The 19,693-nt window shown below is 30.1% G+C and overlaps 1 long non-coding RNA gene across 2 annotated transcripts; it reads right to left on the reverse strand.

Annotated features, from left to right (window-relative positions):
- Nucleotides 1–13,655, reverse strand: LOC119676098. Of its 2 annotated transcripts, none has more exons than XR_005252235.1 (3): nucleotides 13,190–13,655; nucleotides 146–352; nucleotides 1–79 (listed from the first exon to the last, which is right to left on the reverse strand). It is a non-coding gene; the product is annotated as an uncharacterized LOC119676098 (long non-coding RNA). The 2 variants fall into 2 exon arrangements; XR_005252234.1 differs by lacking the exon at nucleotides 13,190–13,655 and adding an exon at nucleotides 7,771–7,858.
- Between the last annotated feature and the right edge of the window lie 6,038 nt (nucleotides 13,656–19,693).

The raw sequence follows: 19,693 nt of genomic DNA on the forward strand, positions 1-19,693 counted from the left end.
CTGTGGATTGCAAGATCCCACGTATTGTCTTAATGAGATCGTCTCTTTTAGGTATGCGATGTCGCATCATAAGCGATATCTGTTAAAGGTAAGAATTTAATAAGTTTTATGAGTTCGTTGTTGGTACATATGTTATCATACTTACCATATATACCATTGTATATACGCGCAGGCAATATGGTATTGAAGCTAGTAGCAGACCAGCTGAAGCATTTGCACAATGTTTGGTCCATGGGTGTTGAAATTCTTGGCAGGTGCATAGCACTGGAGTCAGAAACTTGCTTTGTACATTCGTCATTCTCTTTTGCTTTTATAAAGTAAATAATTTATGGTGAAGTTTCGCGAAAATAAACTGTAAAAATAAATTTTACTTATTATTATTAATAATAATCATAATTATGAAGTGAAATATAAAATTTGGTAATTCTGGACCCAGAGTTAATGGTTCAGTAATTTTAAATACAAACAATATTTGGAATTTCATTCCGATTGTTTAATTATAATTTTCGATAGTATCAGTTGCGTACTTTAAACCTTTTCTATTTCGAAATGTGTTTAGATTAATGTCGTGATATTGAACAGATAAGGTAATACTCTCCTGTATTGTTTTATGAGCACCTTTGGGTGAAGTAAAAAGGTGATCATATACCACGTAAAACTAGTTATTTTTATTAAATTTAATTACTGACATATAGGTATATAAATATATATTTAACTTCATAACAGACAGATTTTTTTAATTAAATGCTAATAACACTTATAAATAATAATATATAATAAAGATGGTGTGAATAGTGAGGTGATAGTGAGAATAATAATAAAAAATGTATCTTTTTATATCTTATTTCAGATACATTTTCAAAAGCAAATTATGTAAAGAAAACTGAGTCACAGCCGATTGTTGTTTTATTGTACTAATAATCTTATTGAAATGAAGTACCTGTGTTTTTGTCAAAGGTAAAAGATATATCGGTAGGATAATATAGAATACAAATGCAATATAATAAATCGATACAACGAAAATAATTTGAGAGTTGAGTTGATTTTATTTATTTAGATACAGGATTATATTTCCATTTCCAAAAACGTGAGCATTAATATTAAAACATCATGATATTAAAACATGATATCAGCAATTTATCAGCATTCTTGCTCTGATAATTTTGTTTATTATTTAATTAATGTATTTTAATAACAAATTATAAATTTTGTTTTTTGTTTTTCAAACTGAAGTTGTTCATATAAATAGCAAATTGACTTACTTTCAGAAGTTACCAGTCGTAAAAATCGTCGAATAAGTACTACTCTTCACTCCAATGAAAATTGAGTACTTTATTGAGTATAATTGAGTACATCAAACTTGGTCTGGGAATGCTTTCAACTTCTCAATACCCTAGCATCGAGGAACTATGTTGCTCTTTTGTGGGTATCGGGACATGAAGGGCATGAGGGTAATGAAATAGCAGACTCACTAGCAAAGAAGGGTGCATGTACTCCTTTCATTGGTCCAGAGTTCTTCTGCGGCGTAACAAATAGCTTCACAAATAATTTATTATGTGAACGGGAGAAATAAAATCTTTTTGAACACTGGAGAGCCCAAAGAGGTATGCGGCCTTTAAGAAGATTCACTGATCCTGAACACGTCAAAGTCGACGCTATATTGTAGTACTTAACCTTACCAGAAACGATATTAAAATCTACACTGAACTTCTTAGAGGACACTGTAGACTTAATTATCACATAAAGATTATAGGTTCGATAGAAAGTGACTCCTGTCGACTCTATCATGAGGAGATGGAAACATCAGAATATACTCTATGCAACTACCCAGCGGCGACAAGACGTAGACTCGTTACCTTGAAAGCGGGATCTTAGTCCCAAATCAAATAGGTAAAATTAAGCCCACAGAAATAACGAGATTTATAAATAGTCTACATTTGTTTTAGGCCTTTAGGCGCACAATAGATCTTTTAGGTCTGGGTGCATTCATAGCCTATTATTTAATAATAATAATTGATTATAAGAAATGGTAAGGCACTAAGTAAATGTTCAACAAAAGCATGAATAAAAATATTGTAGTGGCTAATAAGATCGTATACAAGGGGTGTTTGATAAATCAGTTATAATAACTGTAATGCAAATTTTTAATATTTTTATTTATTTTGTTTATCTCTTTTTTATAATGTTTCAATACTCAAAAGCTTGTTTAGATTGTTTTAAGTATAATAAATCAATACAGGTTTTAGAAAAATTAAGCTGTCAGAACAGTAGAGTTCTCTTGAAGAGCTTGCTCTAAAAGGTGATGATGTTCTTTTATAAATTCGGTTAATAAAAATAAAAAATTAATAATAGTAAAGCTGAACATTTCTAATCTTAATTGAATTGGTACTAAATTCAAACTTAGTCTAGGTAATAAAATGCTTCTCTTTAATATAATGATAAAACCGTGGTGGATGTATGCGTTGCAACTTTTGGGTACTGTTTCTAAATTAATTTTAGGCAGAGTCCAAAGATTACAACCAGAAACACTAAGAAGTAGTTGTAGAGTTTCATAGTATGTAGAAAACATTAATATGCACAAGGAGTTAAGGATCGATATGATAAAGGAAATAATTGAAAAATTGAAATAATAATCAAAATTATAGATTTAGATTATTAAATCACCCTAATAACTAAACTAGAAAATTCTTAGTAAGCCATTATCCATGGAGATCAAAAATAAAGGATTTTCAGTTTATAGATTTAATTACAAATAATCATTTTTACGTTTAGATCAAAAGGGAAGGCACTTCATTCCTCTCCATTCCTTTACCTTATTTCCTCTCTATTTCGAAAATTGAAGAAAGGTTTGTTTGGAAGAAATTTTAATTGAATTTGAATATAGTTATTGTAATTAATGAATACTTTACAGATCTCGAAGAATCGTAAAACAATTGAAATACAAGTAACGCTGTAGCAAATGCTTAGAACTCTAAGACGACTGCATCGAAAAATAATTTTTAAAGTAAGAAAAATATTTCTCGATTTTAAGGATGACATTGTTATATTATCAGATAGTCAAATTGCAAATTCAGGGCTTCAATTCAGTTATAATAACCTTTTATTTAGTGAACAAAGAAAAGAAAGCTTGACTATCCTAAGCGACTATCCTAATGTTACTATAATATCAGTTCTCTGATATCGGAACATTAACAAATCCGAAATAGCCGATGAATTAGCGAGAGAATGATCTACCAAGCAAGAAACTCCTGTAGATATGGTGTGCAAAATTGTTGATGTGGTTAAACATTAATACTCAATACATCCAAATAGCAGATTGTAGTTGGAAAAATCATGCAATATATAAGACTCATACCCGGGTTGCAATATCAAACAAACATTATACCTAAATACTTTCTTAGTTAGCAATTATAGACGTGAATCGTCCTTATAGCTAATTAACAGGAATGCTGGATCTATTGACGAAAATAATCAGAAAGTGGAAATTCTCTAGCGATAATTAATTTCAACGAATCTTAAGGTCCATCCACACCAAAGCGAACGCTTGCGAATGAACGAACTTTTGCAGGTACCATTACCTGTAAATGTTCGTTACAGTCTGGATCTTATATGCTGCCTTGACTAACAATAGGAGAATTATGTAAATCTTGCAGCAGAATGGTACGAAAACACGAATTAGACTCAGGAAGTGTCACCATTTTATTCAACCACCAAAGTAGACATACCAATTTATTTATCACTTAATTATCAAACAGCCCTCGTAAATCACCAAGCAAGGATTTACAAAAAAAAATTTTTTAATTGTGGATGGAGTGTATTTTATATATCAAAACATTTATGTTAATATTTATTTTTATTTTTTATTGTTTGTACCTTTTGTTTATTTAAGTAACTATTTAATAAATGTTTACTTATTAATTTTAATTAATTCACAATTATTACTAAGGCATTAAAATTGAAAAGAACAAATTATTTTTCGAACTGAAGCACAGCAAAAAATTTATGAACGAAAGAGTTCAGAAAGTTGCTTTGGTCTGAAAGTAATACATAACATGGATAAGATAAGCAATCGATAACCGATAATCGCCTTGCATAAATTATTGCTAATCCGATATTCAGCGTACTGGTATCTGTAACACCCATAAGCGTGTTTTGCAAAAGTTGTGTTTATAAAATCTTTTAATTGCGCCACTGAAGTAACCGAGCGGAACGCAAGCACAACGCAAGCAAAACGTGATAAACGAGAAATTAGATTAAATTGAGCACTGCTATAAAAGTTCAGAACTCTAAACCATCCGAGTTCATACCCGTATTTCCCCAACGTATAAGAACTGATTACAAATACGACAATTAAAATCGAAAGCAGCGTAAATAAATTCGCCCCTTCTGGTAATTGCTCAGAGACTGATTAAAATAGTTTTGAGCTGCAATCTCTGGTTCAATGGTCAGGAAATTGATACGAGCAAAGAAATTAAACACTTTTTTTGGACTAAATTCGTTCTGGGTGTTTTTTTTTTTTTTTTCGTATTTATAAAATTCTTTTAAACTAGAAATTGATAAGAATTTATGTTAATGAATTAATCAAAATACGAAGTGAACTCAATGAGTACAAATGTGTAAGGTGTGTGTTCGTTGTTTGTTCAACTTAATCAATGCGATTAGCTATTTCTGTTCCAGAATAAATCGAGATTATTTCAAATAGTTTCCTTATTTTGTTATTCTACTATCAGTTTTGTTTCAATAACAATTTTATTATTTTGGTTACATTTGCAAAAACTCAACTACATATTCTTTACGATTAGTTTATGAGCTTGGAGTTCATTTAAAGTTAACATATGATGCAATTATCTTAGGCTTCTACACGTAATAGTAATTAAAATAATAATAAGATAATTGTTATTTTAAAAATACATTTTTTAATCGGGTTTGTGTCATTTACCACGTCTTTCTATTTCCTAGAAGGACCTGTTAGTATATCGCTTGGAACGACTTTGTTGTTTATGTGGGTTTAGTGTCTAATTCGTTTATTAATGTAAATAGTATCGCAAATGATTTTAAGATTCTTAGGACTATACAAACCTTTACCTATTCTAATTATGAATTAAAATTGTTATCTAGTTTTTTGAAGAGTTTATTACCGATCAGTATTAATGACTAGAAACATCATATTTGATGTAAGTGCACATTTTTCTTTGCCATGAGAGACCTATTTTTTAAAAATTCAAATGATTTCCTTCTAATGCATTAATAATTCAAAAAATTGATGCTTTTTATAGAGCAAAAGAGTTTATAAAGTTTTCTTTGTCAAGATAGTCTATTATTATATAGTTCGAATCTCAAAATACGGGAGCCATACTCCTACCGATCTTAATTTACGATTGCAGTCACTGTGGACTATATGACTTTGGTCATTTTGTCGAATTCTCCTTTAATTTGAATTGAAATTTAGATCATGATCACGGAAACGTTCTATGTCTGATGATGTGGATTATAAAAGTATTGCTTAGTTATATACATTATATATGATGTAATTTATACATAAATTACTATAATTATTTTAAAAAATTTAACAATGATTAAAAAAAAGGCAGAAAAAAACAAAAAGTTTTATAAGCCGCTAAGCATTAAATTAATTTTATTTTTGAATTTCTGCGAACTACCATTAGAAGAGTTTTGCGGAGACTGAAACAAGTGGTAGTCTGAACTTGAATCAATCTCATCAGTATATAGATTATGTATAATTAAATATCGTTTATATAAAAATAGAAATATTTTCCCGTACAATATAGTCGTATCACAAAATTTATATTTAAAGATTTTCCAAATTTAATTTATTGATATTAGTATTATAAAGTTATATACAGGGTTAGGTGATTGAAGTGTTACCAACTACATGAAATTCATATGAATGAGAGCTGTTTAAAATGTTTACAAGCTATCACAAGCATTTGCGTCTAACTTTTATAGAACAAAAGATATTCGAATTGGAATTTACACGTAATAGCGTCATTGCGTTATGTTTAGCTGGAATATCACAAGCAGCTATTGTTTGGGAGCTCGAACATCGCAAAGTGAATACAATATTTGTGTATCATACCATAAATCGTTATAATAGTACAGGCAGCATCGCCAAACGCTATGATGGTGGACGAAAAAAAACAGAAACATCAACTGAAATGGTTCGAAGAGTAAAAGCTCGATTTGAACGAAGTCCACGTTGTAGTGGTAATCAAATAATCCAAGAACTGGTCATACACCAGCGAAGCATTGGTAAAGGTAAAGCCCTATAAGTTCGAAAAGGCACAAGATATTACACTAAAGTCACGAAAAGTTAGACTCGAATTTCCAAACATTGTGTTCTTCTCTGATGAGAAAAATTTCCCCATTGAGCAGTTCATAAACACGTAAAATGATAGTGTTTATTTAACTGAACATAATGCCGAAGATTTGAGACTTCGAATCGCTACCCGAAGTAATATTCCATCTCAAATAATGATATAGGCAGCAGTGACTCTCCAAAGTCAATGCGATTTATTATCGGAAAAACGTTTTGGAAGTGGCTTAGAGTCGTGGGCACGCAAACATTTCGGTCGTAGACCATGAACGTTCCAACAAGACTCAGCACCGGTCCCGGTCTCAGAAAGCTTGTGTGATTAATTTTTGATTAATGGTTAGAAAATCATGTTCCACACTTTATTTCATAGAAACAATGGTGAAAATTTTTAAATTCGCCAGATGCAAATCCGATGAACTATTCCATTTGGGCCATTTTGGAGAGCAAGGAGAGGACTAAAAAATATGCTAGTGTGGATATTTTTTAGAAAGAAAGAAAGCCATTATTCAGGAATGGGCCAAAATACCGGAAGATTACATTCGTGAAGCATGCAACTCATGTAAAAGTAAATGTAAAAGTTTACAATTTTAAGTCTTAACATCTATAAATTGTATTATTATAATATAATTATAATCTATTTTTAGATTACTGTCTTGGTTTTCTTCTATAATAACTAAGGCATTTGAAATCAATGTTTAACCACTCTGATTCGTGGATAAATTTTTAGTGAGACATGCTGTCCCTATAATGTATGAGTTAAATATTTTCCAAGGTTGATTGTGTGTCTTCAATATATAGACCGCTGTGTAGACTTATATATAGCGTAGAGGAAAAAATTTGTTTAAAATATCTGACTCCACTAAAATTTATTGTTAAGTCCCGAGAAATCGAAATGGCGTTTTAAACAAAAAGCAAAATAATATGTTATTTAATAATGTGCAGAAAAAAGATAATATTGTAAGCATAGGATATACCAGAACATTAATATTGCTGGGAAATGTAAAGAATGCAACTTGAAGAAAAAACATTTTCCTATATTCCACATGAAACTAAATCATATACAATGTATATAGTGTAAGCTTTATGTGTTTACATAGATGCTACCTATGTACTTTGCTGTTGAAGAAGATAATACTAATGAGTTAGCTTATAATAAAAACAAATGTTTTTATTTACAAATGCTTTTATTTACGGAAATGATTGAATATTGAAATTTAAATACTCAAATCATGTTTTCAATATTGAGTTTTTTCTATTAATGTAATATTTACATTAATTTTCTAAAAAGCAACTACAAATAACAAAACTGAGTAGTGAAGGTTATTAAACTTTGGTCTTATCATAAATTAAAACATATATATACATAAATATAAAATTAAAATTAATTGCTAGTATACATAATATATAAACACAAAATTTGAAAAAGTTGAGTTTACCTTACAATTTCAGGTGGTCAAATATTTATGGTAAAGTTCAGAGTAAATACTTTTTTAAAAAAATTTTAATTTATTTTATTTTTCACAATTTTTGTATTTTTTTTTTATTTATACAATTATTAAAGTTTTGAATTATTTTTATTTCACTTTGTTTTTATTTTAGAAAAATGATTTTTAAAATTATTTATAAACAAATGTGATATATAATTTAAAATCACTTAGATTATCTACTTAAATTGTAATATGCTTTACAGCTATCCATTGAGCTTTTCACTATGACATCTTATTTCAAATAAAATATATTTTGACAGTACAGTTTTCATCTATTTTGTACTACTACTAACTGTACATGCTAAACAGATATTAGACAGAAAAAAACAAGTTACCTTTGGTATTACTGAAGCTTCAATACTCTTTATACAGGTAATCACAATATGATAGTAGTGATTTTCATGATTAAACTAACCAATTTTTTTAGTTGTATATATATAACCAATTTTTTATTTTGGCATATCATTTACCTAGTGCACTTAGAAATACAATATAATTTTATTTTTAACTTCATATTAAAATAATTAAGAGCCATATATTTTATGTAAAGTATGTAGTCGGAATTTACAGCATGAAAAACGTGGCAAACATTTTTTTCAACTTGGTAACACTATTTGGGTTTCAGATGATTGTATTTCAGGTAACTATACTAAATCTCCCTTTCAACCATACTTGCCGCAAAATGGCAGAGGACAATGAAAGTGTATCCCATCTGTTATCCTTCTGTCCGGCGTCGAATTATCACTTTAGGAACTTTCATTTTTTGAGAATTTTGGCGAAGTACAAGATTTCCTTCTGAATAGCATTATAAACTTTGTCAAAGGAAATAAGTGGTTCTAACCCTTGAGTTTTTAATGAAACGGTAACACAATGGGTCAATAGGCCTGAGTGGATCCCTTGCGATCGCCAGTATAACCTAACCAAACACTGCATGCTGTTACCATATGACATTCAAGCGTAATTTGTTATCCACTGTGTTTAAGCAAACTGATTTAGTAATTATACTTTTGAATGCGAAGCGATAGCACGAAGACATGGTTTGGCAAAATATTTAAGGAATAGAACATACCTGACATAACTACGAAGCTATGTCGCAACATGTCAAAGTGGTCTTAAAATAATATTCGCCGAAAAAGTTGGTGGATTGTATTTAGAGCTGATATTATTATATTTTTATTAACTGTTTAATTTAGCACTTTTTATGCAGAATATAAAAACTTTTTACGCAGAACATACTATATGATATAGTCAACTAAATTTTGTTATCTAACTTAATATGTGCATATTGCAAAAAAAATCTGTTTGATGCTCCATTTAATAAGCTTAAAACACAATTTGAATACTATCACATATATTTATATATTTGATTACTATTACTATTAACTAATAGTAATAGTATTAGCTATTATTATAGCTAATATATTCGAAACTATGCCTGGACTATGAGTCTTTTACATCTTCTTTACTGTGGTACAAACATTTTGGAAAACTTAATATACTGAATATACATAATAGCAGAAAGGTAATTATTTATTATTATAATTATTTTGTTTTTGTTTTATTATTATTGCATAATTTGGAATAATTTTTTTTGAAATGGCAAAAAATTAAATATTATTTTAACACATACAAGACTGTTAGAATGATTAAAGCTCAATATATTCATATGTCTTTTTTTTCAGATAATGACCAGTAATAAATTGATTATATAGTAGGAATGTTGGTTAGGTATAAAATCGTCACTGGTGATATCACTATTTAAAAACGCAATCTTGTAATAAAAAATGAAATATTCTGCTTAATTAAATTGATTATTAGGAATGAAGCTTATTAAAGTAGGTTTTATATAAGTGGTTTATATTAGTGGAGTTTACTTGTAAATATATTTATTTATGTAATTACACTAGACTACAAAATTTTACACTGTTTTGCATACTGTCAGAGTATTTTAGCCTGATAAATTTGAAAATTTTGATAAAATGGTCCATATTAGCAAAAAAACGTTTATTAATACCCTTTCTATTCCGATAATCAGAACTCAACTTTTGTTTAATGTATTAATATTAACTAGTTATTATATAAAAGAAGCTTAGACTATTAGACTTTTAAGATATATATGCTATATATATCAAACAATATTATACATTTATTATCATCATTTGTTTAGGACAAATGTTAACCTATTTTTCGAATAAAATTGCCCTTATTACATAGGATCGCTTGCTTATATGTAATACTGGATTCACACGAGAGTTTTGTTTGTAATTTTAGCTGTCAATTGTTGTTGCTTTCAATGCAAAATGAACATTTTTGACAGCTAAATACAAACAAAACTCTCGTGTAAATCCAATAAAATGAAAAAGAACACTCGTTTCCAGATTTGTACCCATTTTTGACCAAAATAACCCTTACCGATAAAATATCATTACCTAACACCAATGCAATGAGGGCTTGCTTGTTTACCTGACTAAGTTATCCGCTTTTTATATATATATGTTGTTTTTGTTTCTAAAAAATTATATATTCATATGCATATAGATAGGAGTATTAATGTATAATCGTGTATTTATATTCTTTGAAATATTGATTTTATTCTATATTATATATTATTTTCTATTCAATATTCCATTTTTTCTATTTTTATTCATTTAATAGAACTTTAATTGGTTCAGTAGACATGGATCTACGACTAGTGTTGCCCTTTTTGTAATGTAAATTAAATGAATTATATTAAATGATTGAATATTTATAAATTTTTTAGAATAAATTTAAATATAGACATGCTTTTTATGGTTTTTATTAGTGTATCGTACAACTAGAAAGTTATAACAGTAGGTATTAGTTATTAAAAAAAGTTCTATTGAGCAACTTGAAGGCAGTAGTTTGATTTTATTCTAGGTCGTTTCTACGTTCATCAAATCAAGAAATCCCATTATTATTATACAGCAGTCGATCGACTTGTATGTAGCTGTAGATTTCGTATTTTGAGAATACAGTACCACTTTTTAAAACTTATTTAAATACTCTACATCCAATATTATAAATTTAATTGCAAGGAACAACATAATGGAACAGTTGTTGTTGTCCTAATCCAGGAGGGGTGAGCAGAAGGGCGAAGAGTTTTAAAATGTAATATGACCTGCTCTGGAACACTGTTAACTTCATATCTATGTTTGATTCTATTTTCGGTGTTCCACAAGGATATTTCATTTTACTAATCTTACTCATAATCCATAGTGATGTTTTTAAAAATAAGTAAATTTTAAATAGTTTCTTCAAAGGGATTTTATTTTGATAATCTAGAACAGGGCTGTCCAAAGGACGGCCTATGGGCCACATGCGGACTGCGGCATATGTATGTGCGGCCCACGACTTGTTTTTAATATATTACAATTTCGCAAATTTTCATTTGGTGTATTGGCAGAACTACATTATTTTTAAATTGAATTTAAATTGATAAATTAATAAAATTAAATTTAATATAACCGTATTTATAATGTTATAAAGTATGTATAATGACAACTATGAACGTATGTATTTGTTTCTGCGCCCTCCAATCTGCACAGTAATTTATATTGGCCCGCGATCGCATCTAGTCTGGACAGCCTTGATCTAGAACATCGAAATTCAAAAGAAGTAGACTAAAAGTTAGCGTATGGACTTCCTAAAAATCGAATTTGATTATTAGGTGGAATAACTGATCGATTGAAATTTTGTGTATAGACATTTTAAAGATCAAACTTAAAGACTTGATGTAATAACTAATTTATTGGCTGAAGTTAATATTTGATCCACTTTTATTCTCTAGTAGACGTGATTACTTGGTTAATACACTGATAATTACATCTAGTTATAGTCTTGATGTAATTTTAATTATATCTGTTAACCAAGTGATTTTTCTTAAATATTAGATTTAAAAGTCCAATATATTCGCCAAAGTTAAAAATAGAATTGTAGTTTTTAACGAGTTTAAATATGTATTCTGGTGAGTACTCATAATATCAAAAAGGGTGAGGGTTCTATTCCTCTATTTTTCTTCTATGTCTTCAAGAATTTTTTTCTGTTTTTGAAAAAATAGTATAACATCATTTGTTATATATTATATAAATGGTAATAAGAATAACCACAAAACTTTACAAATCTAATTGGCTTTAAATAGGTAAAATCTCCATGGGCTCAAGTAATTTTACAACGAATTTTAATTTTAATTCTAGTCTCGTGTAACGAAAGTTGTAGTTTGCAGCATAATCGGTGTCATGGTTGTATAATTGCATTATAACACATTGCCGACATTGTCCGCGGTCGATCTGCGGACATGTCTACGTTGGACTGTACTAGATTATAGCAAAATAGAATCTTTGTCGAGATTTTTCACAACTGCACCAAGCGGTTGGATGTACTATAGTTGATATCTGTATATGGCAATTCATAAAAATAGCTAGATTCTTCTCTATTCAACTTATGTTCAAATGACTACATGTTGGTAATCGTTCATATTCTATTCTATTTAACATTTTTTATATTCCTGGAGTACTATATCTAGCTAGTGCACCCATTTTAAAATTACCAGCGACATGTCAGTAAGAGTAAATCCAGAGAAGAGAAATATTGAATGTAGTAGCTAAAAATAGTTTTAGCGGAGAATGGGACTGACCTCAAAAGTTTTAAAGCAACTTGACTGCTTGTAGAGACTGAAAGGCCTTACCCTTATTACTACTATTAAATGCGCCACTGGTGCATTTTGCTTTGATGTATGAGTCGTTAAGCGCAATGAATTAAGCTTTAAACTCACTAAACAGATAATTATATATTTTTCTAATTTCATTTTTAATTAGGCAGTTTTGTATGTAATTTACTTGTTGAATTCTTTTAAACTTTTGCTCATTAACAAAAGTTCGGGTTGAAGTCTTTTGGGGTTATGCAGTTCACAAATAATGTACTGTAATAACAATTAAAAGTATTACATTCCCTTTATATATACGTTAATAATCCAACGTACAAAGTAATATATACGTGAAGTGAGTTATTTAAAAATTATTTTAGCATAATAATGTATTAAATTTTTTGTTGTTTATTTATTTTGGCGACCAATAAGAATGCTGCCCTGGCAATATCCATGAAATTTAAGTAAAAGCAACAACAACAGTACACCAAATAACAGAGAAGTTATTCATAGCCGCAACAAAGGTGCTTTCTGCCGCCAGAGCAGAAATGCCAACAACAACAAACACAACAGCAATAATAAAAAGAATTAATGAACAAAGGCCCACGTACAATAAAAAAGTAAAAAAAAAGTGATATGCTACAATTTTTTAAACTACTAATATTAATTATTGTTTATTAGAACAAAATGAACAAAGGAAATTACCTTATTTAAAGTTTAATGGCAGATAATATTTTGTTTTTTTATTTCAAATAGATTTGTTTTAATTATTCAATGCGATAACAGAATTCTGCTTAGCAAATTTTTTATACGCACGTTTTTTGCATTTAAAGCTTAAACACGTTTTCGCATTTTTAATTGCATGTTTTTGTATCAATAATGCAGTATTGTTTACAATATTTTATACACATTTTAAGTTCTATGCATATGGATGTAATTTATCACCGAAAACTGCACCACCTATGGTTTAGAGAATTTTTTTGTTTCATCCATATATTCACTGTTAGTATTTTTATTTAATTTTTGCACTTTGCTTATGATATTATTTCAATAATTAAAGAAAAGTACAATCGTTCACTCACAAATTCTTTGCTTTACTTTACATTTTATGTCGTCGTTGTTATCGCAGTTTTTACGTTTTCGGTTTGTGTTTTGACATTTCCACATCTGCACACCATTTAACAGATGTTTCGCAACAACAAGTACATTTCGTAAACAATAAAACTAAACAGCTGTTCTACAAGTTGTAGCAGTATAGTCATTTCATTCTAACATATGATTTAAATTGTTTGAACGTCCATTGCCCAAATAAATGCGTTAGATGGCGGTTTACCTAAATTTAACAGAAATACTAAATGTATGTTAAAATATTAAATATTACATATGAAGTGATAACATTATATTCCTGTCTAAAATGTAAAATAAAATTTAAATTAAATTAAAATAAATATTAAGTTGTGTTATTGTTGAGTTATAATGTGGTTTTATTAGTATTTAAAAAATAAAATAAATTTAAGTCATTAATATATGTATATTCATTCAGTTGGAATGAGTTAAGTTCGAAATTTAGTATAAATGTAAAGAAAATGTTAACAGTCGATGATGTGAAAAGTTTTCTTTCCGCATAAACAATTAATAATGGTACTAAGATATTATTTATTAGAACATTGTAATATGAAATTAAATCTTGTTTTAATTAACAATTTGTACTATATTAATAATGTATTATATTAGAAGTGTGAAGAATAGTTGTTAATTACATGTCTCATATATATGAGTTTCAGTATATACAATAGATTTTATTGTATAAAATACATAAAATAGATTTTAAAAGGGTTGGGAACTTGTCACCACGTTACTGCATCCTTTGAGAATAATAAATTTTATAAAATTAATACATACATATATAAAAATTGAATAGTGAAGTCGCAACGGATGAACTTGTAATAAAACTACTCTAATCAAAGTCTGCAATGAATTAATAAGATATATCTATGAATCATACATGTTGGATCAGAAACTTCAAATACAGAATATACAACTCTATAATTTTTTCTCTAGTTTTGTATTTTTGTATAAATTAAGTTTTTATGAAACAATTTAATATAGTTGTACTCATGGTGTGTGCAAATTTGTAGATCTTAAACTTTAGCATTCTTTCCAACGATTTGGGGGCCTGTTTAAGTGTCCATTTAATGAAAGTTTCACCGCTTTTGGTGTTTGTTGCTTGATTTGCATAAAAATATTTAATTTTAACTGATTTTTACAGACATCAGGAATAAACTTTATATCCTTTGTTTTTAGTACAGCTCTTCTAATTTTCCCATCTCTTTGAATTTTTTTAAACGTAGCACTGAATATTTTACCCCTTGGGTGCGACGCTCTAGTTAAGATTTAATATTTCTCTTTGTTTATTTTAGATATCAGAACGTTCAGAAAATTGTTTAATTTTTCTATTGTGATTCGATATCTGCTACGTTCTAGATCTAACTCATTATTTATTTTTTCACTTTGTTTACACTTTGAAAGTCACTATAACAGAAATTCATAGTTCGCTTATTGAAATGATTGACCGTCCTCTTTCTTCACAACATATAAAATGGTTCCCAGTCTATATTTTTTGTTTTTCTAATTAAAATTTTGGGTCGAAATGCTTCACTTTAAATATAGATTTAATTAGAGTTTTGAAGATATAGACACTACCCACTTTTTCGGAGGGTTAAAGATATAATTCTAATTTAATTTCTCAGTTTTTCTTTATTTTGGAAGTTCAAATATTTTGAAAAATTTGGGAAAGATGCGGAAATTAAATATAAAACAGGATGTAGCAGAATAAATTTTTACTAGGCATCTCGATTCAAGTATTATGGAGTGTTTAAATAGAAATGCTTTTCTTTATTTGAATTTGAATTAAAACAAATTTGCACGTACTATATACATAGATGTATGGTATAAACAAACATATGCTTTTTATTACACCTCACTAATATTTCAAACTTGCTACAAAAACATTTCGAAAGTACTAATAATGTTCAATTACCGACTGATTTTGAAGACCTATCATAGTTGAAAAAAAAGTGATATTGTTTTTAATTTTGATGTTATAAATTTAATAAATTTTTCGGGACAAAAAAATGGTTTCTTTCAAAACTTAGGGACTTTACATATCCAAAAAATAGCAACGCTACCAAATAAAAGTTTTTGGATGGAATAAGATATGTAGGTTGGAGTGGCGGCCTTGTAACTAAGAAAGTCCACACGACTGGTATCACAAGAAAGGCGTTAGTGCGAACATAGACTGATAGGTCAGTCTACGTTGTCCTGTGCCAAATATGCTGAGACAATCCAAAGAACCAAAATATCCGTTTGTATTCAGTGCGAAAACCCGATTGTTCGCAATCGAAGGTTCTTGGATGAGCAGAATGTTTTCTTCTTTTTCAGCCAGGTGGAGGGTGAGGGTTGCTGAACCGGTTTTAGAATGTTGGTGGTTGTATAAATTAAGTGGTTTCGATGACGGTGCTGCTGAGCTTATCCTTGCCCGACATTGGTGAGATCTTGTGAGACAGCGCCATAACTGTGAAGAGCTTGCAACGAGACGAGTTACACTGTCTTCGTCTTCGAAAGAGAGGATGTTGATTTTGTCACACATCTCCACATTGGGAGTGTTGGTTTTAGTAGTAACCACGTCTTTGTCATCAGAGGCCGGTTCAGAAGATGCAACCCCAGAAGGTTGTGGGCGAGTGACTTGAGAGTCACTTTTATATAATTTTATGTAAGTAATAAGAAATTAAAGGAAAGTTAAACTTCTGAAATGATGTGTATTGAAATGATGTGGTCCAACACCGAAGAGCAAAATGTGTTGGACCAGTAAATTTTGTTATGACTATTACATTTAGAAATCTTAAGTAATCTGGGATGGACTCGATTTTTAAAGTAGTCACATTTTATTTCAATTATTCTAATCTCTGGGTAAATAAATAATAAGTGATTATGAGTAGAGTAATCGAATTTCCCAATACATTACTTTTACTACTATCATACTTGTATGTCCTAATTTAAATGGTACTTAGGCGATTAGTTTGTATTTTACTCTTTAACTAATTTACACATTAAGGAGTAGTCGATAATATAATACTTTGAACTCTATTTATTTATTTAATCAGCATTTATTTAATAATTAATTAAATGATTTCCTCAAACAAATTCCACAAAATAAGTTAGTGAATCCCCTAAATAAAATTGATTTAATTATAACAAATACTGTGAGTTTGAGCAAATTCATCAAAGCGTGCGATGTATACGTATATAAGCTTATCGTTTGTGTACTAAATAGTTGAACATTTTGTAATGTCCTTTGGTACATCGTGCAAATGAGCAATTTATTACTGCTTAATTGAACATTTTCAAATATAAACAACACAACAATAACAACAGCAAGAACAACACATGAACAACAATCACATTTACTATTATTTGCAGTACAAATCGGATATGAAACAAGAGCGTACGAGTATATATACGAGCATATAGACGGGGTATTAAGCCAAATGTCGCTGCTTAGCAAAGGAAGCGGTCACATCATCATGAGTATAAATGACCGGATACGAAAGGACATGCTATCAAATCCTGTTCTGAACACATCCACCCATAAACACACCCACACACCCACACATCCACACACCCACAGATCAATGTAAGATTACCAGAGCTGCCACAGTGAGACCAACACAGTACAACAGTTGCAATAATAGTAACAGGAAAAATCCTTAAGGAAGCACAAAGCAAGGATTGACAAGTTGTGTATGTACAGGAAGTAAGCCATGGATGAGTAGGGTGAGTAGTGTAGTGTGAGTAGAGTAGCGTATATGCTCATATGTTTGCCTTTTGTAAAGTAAACAAATCAATGATCGATGATAACACATGTTATTAAATGAGCTAACAGCCAGCAAGCAAGTAAGCTTGAAAGGAAGCTATATTGTTCCTGTCACAATGTACATAGCTTGTTTTCTTTACTGTTGCTTGCTTGGTTGGTTGGTATAGTTTTTATCAATTTAAAATGAAAAATAAATTTAAAAAAGAATTTCAAACAGTTACTGTGATGAGATGTTGACTACGTAGTTGGCGTTGGGCAGTGAGTGGTTGGAATAGCAGCAGGCGGGCCACTGGTGTGCACTACTAAAACCGCAGCACATCAATGTGTCATTGCAATGGCTCCTACTATTATTCTTGCTGTTGCTGCAGGATGTTTTACCAGTGACTTGGTTGTGAAGTAAGTCGCTTACTTACAAAAGTGCAAATGTTGAAATGTGCTGACATAAGAAAAGATAAGGTAACTACAATATAAACGCTAGTGAGTATATATTCCCACACATACATAAAGTCAAATTTAACAGTTTCGTTTAACATCAAAATAAATACGACAACCAAATTGTATGCAACTTTCCTGCACATTGACGGATTTATAAGGACAGAGCATTTATAAGAGAAATTCATATAATTGTATTTATGAACACAATAGTAATATGATGAAATGAATGACAAGAATACTCTCGAATGAAAGGCTGTGGCGTGCTACCACGCAGAAACCAATAGGTCGGGAAACACGATTGCGAAAATACAGATGGTTGGGTCACAAACGATGTAGCATACGCCGTACTCTGCTGGAACCTACAAGGCAGAAGAACACAAGGACGCCCACACAATACCTGGCGTATGACAATAGAACGTGAAACGATGAAATCTATAAATTGATATAAAAATTATCTGCGGTTGTGGTACATTTTTTAGCACTAATTTTCTTTATTAAAAATCAATTTTAATCAGTTATATATTAATCACTATTATTTATGATATCTTGCCTTGATATCTTGGGTATGTTTATAGTTCAATTGGTGTAGAACTTCTGCTCTACACTGATGTTATTACGAGCAGCTCGTAAAAGACAATTTCCTCCCAATACCACCAAGAACTTAGTTAAAAAGGTGTTTACCGTAAATACAGGCTTTGAAGTCGTTTGTGTTGAGTCACTCGCTTAAAACCATAATCATTTACATTAGATATTCTCGTCTTTAATCCATGTTTCATCGTGCGGAATGATTCGCTTATAAAGCGATTTTGTTGCGTTTAAAAAGATTTTGTTGCGTTTAATCAGCGTTTTGCGGATGTTAATTCGGTCAATAACAACTAAGGGTTATGTGGTTGATGCCCAGGCCATACTACGTATTCAGTTTTCCTTGCCGTTTAATCTTAGAAAAGTAGGTATCTCAAAAAATTTGATTTTGTAATTAAAAGTATACCAATTCATTGTACGGCGAGTCAGCGATACTAGTGTAAGACATTATAGTTTAAGTAGAATAGTCTGTTTTATTTAATATGTGATAGCAATTCTACATAAATGAGAGGATTTATGTTTTCGATGTAGTTTCTGGAAAGCAATACATGCATTTAGATGTTCGTAATACGAGGGCTGCTATATATATTTCTGGCCTAGGCAACACTAAGTGCTGCCAGGTGCAATCTGACACTTCCATTGGAAAGGTTGACATTTTTTATCATAACATCACTCAGAACGTGTTGTCATTTAATTGTGAATTGTTTTATTTACAGAGACTTGAAAAATTCATCTCGGTCAAAAAATGGAATTAACACGTGATCATTTTTGTGCGATCATTTTTCACAACTTTCGACGTGGATTATCACGACAAGAGTGCATTGATGAACTTAAATCTTTGTATGGCGCTGAAGCACCATCCTATACGAGTAGCAATGTGAAAAACTGGTTTAATGAATTCAATCGTGGCCTACGCTCGATCAACGACGAATTCCTTGAAGGTCGTTCAAAAACGGCTGTTGCAAGATCGTCATGTGACATACCGTGAGATAGATGCATCCTTGGGCATTTCTCGCACCAGCATACATTCGATATTGAAGACCTGGCCGTAAAAAAGGTTTATTCTCGTTGGATTCCGTACAATTTGACAATCAACAGGTCAGATACTTATAAGATATAATACACTTCAACACTGACTGAGTGTTGTTAAGATGTGTATTTCGGATTAGTAATCACTATTATGTTAACCAGTAGCTTTTCCTTTAGAATTTAATGAGGTCTCTGACAACAGTAATATGACAATTCTGCGGAACCCTTGCAGACTGATACTTTAGTCATTGTGGTCCGACTTTTAGTCTTGGCTGGATACTTGCACATTA

Source organism: Teleopsis dalmanni, chromosome 2, assembly GCF_002237135.1.
Source record: "Teleopsis dalmanni isolate 2A chromosome 2, ASM223713v2, whole genome shotgun sequence".
NCBI lineage: Eukaryota > Metazoa > Arthropoda > Insecta > Diptera > Diopsidae > Teleopsis > Teleopsis dalmanni.